Source organism: Macrobrachium rosenbergii, chromosome 20 (genome assembly GCF_040412425.1).
Source record: "Macrobrachium rosenbergii isolate ZJJX-2024 chromosome 20, ASM4041242v1, whole genome shotgun sequence".
Classification (NCBI taxonomy): Eukaryota; Metazoa; Arthropoda; class Malacostraca; order Decapoda; family Palaemonidae; genus Macrobrachium; species Macrobrachium rosenbergii.
The window spans coordinates 24,097,501-24,102,500 of record NC_089760.1 but is presented as its reverse complement, the minus strand read 5'-3'; the positions used below and the strand labels follow the sequence as shown (position 1 = coordinate 24,102,500).

The 5,000-nt window shown below is 31.6% G+C and overlaps 1 protein-coding gene across 2 annotated transcripts in view; it reads left to right on the top strand.

The window, feature by feature from the left end:
• Positions 1 to 5,000, top strand: part of LOC136849149 (neural cell adhesion molecule 1-like) — a 183,928-nt gene that overhangs the window by 49,654 nt on the left and 129,274 nt on the right. The gene's annotated exons all lie outside the window — the stretch shown is intronic.

The following is a 5,000-nucleotide window of genomic DNA, read 5'->3' as shown; positions in this document are numbered from 1 at the left end:
ACCTCGGACCCCACACTGCAGTAGTAACTGATCATGGTACAAAGCCAGTGATTATTCATCACCCTAGGCGATACGCGAACCCATGACATCTGGAGTGGCATGCCACAACACACTAACCAATATATATATATATATATATATATATATATATATATATATATATATATATATATATATATATATATATATATATATATATATATATATATATATATATATATATATATATATATATATATATATATATATATATATATATATATTTATATATATATATGAATTTTTGTCACGTACGTGTGATTTTTTATATTTATAAACATTACGCCACGAATGTCTTTTTGATATCCAATTCACTCAACCTCGGAGATAACATCCAGCGAAGGGGAATTATAAATGATAAGCGATTCGTCCCCAAGGAGATTCGAATCTTCCTGGTGACGAACCACTTATCCCATACAATCCCTTTTCGTTGGATGTTGTCCCTGGGGCAAAGTGAACTGGATATCAAACGACATTTTAAGCTTAACTTTCATTAATGTATATACATTTTTAGCTGAATGTTTGTATATGTATGCAATATATATATATATATATATATATATATATATATATATATATATATATATATATATATATATATATATATATATATATATATATATATATATATATATATATATATTTATATATATATATATGTATGTGTTTATATATATATATATATATATATATATATATATATATACTGTATATATATGTATGTGTTTATATATATAATATATATATATATATATATACATATACATATACATATACAGCATATTAATCCATGCATCGCAATAGTCCTCGACCACTTCCTCCTCACTTATCCAAGGAGGATAAACGACCACCTCCTTCAGGCGAATCATGGGTCCTTTCACTTAGGTTCCCTCCACTTAGTCTCCGACTTCCTCCTTCGCTTCCTTAATCTTCGTCTTCACCTGCCCTTTTTATTCTCTCTATCTTTCTCTCGTCCTTCCTTCTGCTCCTCATCCCTGTCTAGTGTTTTTTTTTTCTACCTTCATCGGAGAGAACATTCCCGTTGATAATGTCTTTTTTTTCTTATTATTTTTTTTGTGTCTGAAATCGTGCCCTGCATTTACTCGCGTTACACCAAACTTCTTCGCCTGCAATTTTTAAGGGAAGCAATTAGAGCCACTTAATGACTGGCACAATTTGCCAAATGACCCAGGTAATGAGACTCCGCAACACTAAATGGACCTCTTTCTCTCTCTCTCTCTCTCTCTCTCTCTCTACTTCTCTTTCTCGCTCTCGCTCTCTCTCAGTGTGTGGTCCATTTATTCCACTCAGATGTCTTTATTTAACTCTATTTTAACAGCTTAGTAATTGCTTTGGAACTAAGCCGACACTTAACCCTTTCAGACAAGTCAAAATGAAATAAACATAGGCATTCTTGCACACACAGGAGGATACTATTTCTTCAATTAATTCTTTAAAGCAAAATGCAGCAAACCACTAATTACTGAAATTAATATTTATGGTGCATTATGACTATCAAAACTTAGGTGCGCGTAAACCGATGAACACTGTCTAAATTCGTTTTCATTATTAAACTTCACCTTCACTGTGGTGAATTTTGTTTTTGTTACTTTTATCAAACCATTCAACTTCACATAAAATTAAGTGATTTAATAATAATAATAATAATAATAATAATAATAATAATAATAATAATATTATTATTATTATTATTATTATTATTATTATTATTACTGTAAGAAGTGAAACCCCTTTTTGTTTTCGTTTTTATATTCTGAAAAACTTACATATTTTAAGCGGTACACAAAAACACATTCCTAAAGCCAATTAATCACAACATAAATTCCAAAATCATTGAGGTTTTCTCTCCTTCCATTTCTGAAACGACGAAAGAGTCTTTAATTTCTTTCACCATTATTTTTCTTATTATTTACCTTCCCTTTTTAAAGGTAACCATTTCCTTTGTGAGGCAAGTTCCTCGTTGGTTGGTTATTTTCCCTAAGTGTTTACCTTGACCTGTTTTGCAAGGCCACAGGTCAATTTAAATACCAAATGTTTACCTTTTTCTCTGATTCTGATGAACCTTGGTCGGTAGGTACCTTGAGGGGTTGTGGTCGTTTTTCTCAAATGCACTCCAAGCCCAGGTTTATTTTTGAAGGTAAAAGGTGGAATTCAAAGATGAAAAGTTTAGTATCTTGTTTATAAGTCTCTGCATCTTTGAAATTTAGAGGAATGGTGTTCAAAAGCTTTGTCGTAATGTGATATATATATATATATATATATATATATATATATATATATATATATATATAAATTATATATATATATATATATATATATATAATATTATATATATATATGTATGTATGTATACATCCAGTGGATATATATATATATATATATATATATATATATTATATATATATATATATCTTGTATTTCCACAGTGCATCCAGTGGATGAACGATACAAGAAACCCTCAAATGAAAATAAAGGCGATACCAAGACTTTAGACTTTTATTCTAGTCATCTTCAGGCTATCCTGAAGATGAGTTTAGAGTAAAAAGCCGAAAGTCTTGGTATCTCCTTTTATTCTCATGTGAAGATCTATCTTATATATATATATATATATACACACACACACATATATATATATATATATATATATATATATATATATATATATATATATATATATATATATATATATATATATATATATATATATATATATACATATTAAGTCGACTTCCCTTGCAATGGGCAAGTCTAAAGATAAAGCGATATCAGTCTTTATCACATTTATACTTTATTTCCTGAACCGAGCATAAAACATTCAAGAAATTATTCCCATTATACTATACAAATCACCAGCTTCGCACATAAGACTAATGTACATACGACTAACTTTATTGAGGCGTACCTACTCTACACACAGTGCATAATTTACCTCTCTATTACTCTCACTATCGTGCTTTTTTGGATATTAGGGCCCTTCTGTTCCAATATCTGTCACAACGCCATCTTTCCATTGCTTTTCAGTCCTTCCTTTCTTACTGCCTCCCTAACTCTTTCTAAATGCATGCTTTTTCAAAAGGTTATCGTATTCCATTCTCGTGAAATGTTTAAAACATCTCAAAACTAATCCATCCTTTCATCTTCGCTAACCATTTTACAACATCCGAGTGTCCCCACATTTCTAAATCTTTAGTTACTCCTCACGCCTCATATACGATGGGAATAATTCATTACAGCGTCTTCTACACTTTTCATTCGCTTGCAATCAAGAAACACACCTCCCTTCTAAATAGGGGGTTTATAGAGGCGATCCATTTGGACATTTAAACCTTGGCTTCCATAGACTCTTTTCAATTCTTGTGCACACTAGGTGACATCTTTCTTGATGCACCTATTTCTCAATTATTTATTCATCTGTTCTCTCATCCTTCCTACCTTGCATTTACACCCAATTACTTATACAGGCAAATCGTTCCATTTTTCCCCATTCACATTAATTTCACTGCTCCATCTCTTTTTTTTTCTCTACCCCCATAACACTACACTTGTTCACACTGCACTCTCTCCTTTCACTCGTCACTGAAGAATCTCCTCACTTTCTCCAATCAGAACAGTATCATCTGCAAACGTCAATCGTTTCAAACTCCAACGGGTCTCATTTTTCTATCCCAGAATATCTACTGTAATTACTGAATTGTCAACTACTGTCCTTTCTATGACTTCTTGCATCACTTCTTTTTTTAACGTGCTTTTTTTCCCATTTGAATGGGGTAACCACGGTGCCTTCTTTTTGAAGGACTTTGATTTGACTTTGGGGTAGACTTTGTAGTCTCGATCGGCTGCCCTGCCTGTCATCGCTTAGACCCCGGTAGCGTTTGTACATGTATTGTACCAGTCACCAGCGCCCGTTCTCCCAGTAGCGAGGAGTTGTTGCGTCACTCCGTCCACAAAAATATTAAACTGCCACGGTGAACATGCGCCATTGCCGTAGACCCACTTTCACAACAGACCAATCACATTCCGTCTAAATATTCCAATGAACGTTTCATCACAACTTTTAATTTCCCTTCACACCTCCACACTGGCTCCATGTCAATTCTCCATGAGCTTTTTCTAAGGCAATGATAACATGAAGGTTTTTTCCTTCATTTTCAAGTCTTCCCTAACTGTTCATAACACTATATTTAAATATATATATATATATATATATATATATATATATATATATATATATATAGATAGACAGATACAGATAGATAGAAAGATATATATATATATATATATATATATATATATATATATATATATATATATATATATATATCTATGTCTTGTGCATATACTGTATATATACATATACATACATACATACATGCATACACATATAATATATGTGTATGTATATATATATATATAGATAGATAGATAGATATATAGATAGATAGCCTATATTCGAGTATGTGTGGATAAGGCGATCTTGAATACGAGTATATTCAGTCACTATGAAAAAGCACCTAAAATATAATGAACGCATCAGTTTTGCTTTCTTTTGAAAGTAATAAGAATAGGCGCTAAATCCAAAAGAAATAAAATTAATTTAACAACTTATACTTGATGTCGCAAGAAAATCCAGCTAAATGGAACAAAAATTTTCGTTAACTGTAAAAGTTAAATCGAGTAGCATAAGCAGCATTTTCAGTATAATAATTCTCTCTCTCTCTCTCTCTCTCTCTCTCTCTCTCTCTCTCTCTCTCAGATTTTCCAGACCAAATATTTGCAGTTCCGGGAAGTTAAAAGAATTTGGTCCGACACGAGAGATCGACATTCGTAAAATGATTATCATAAATCAATGAGAGAGAGAGAGAGAGAGAGAGAGAGAGAGAGAGAGAGAGAGAGAGAGAGAGAGAGAGAGAGAATGTCTGTTTAATGTATACTCACTAAAC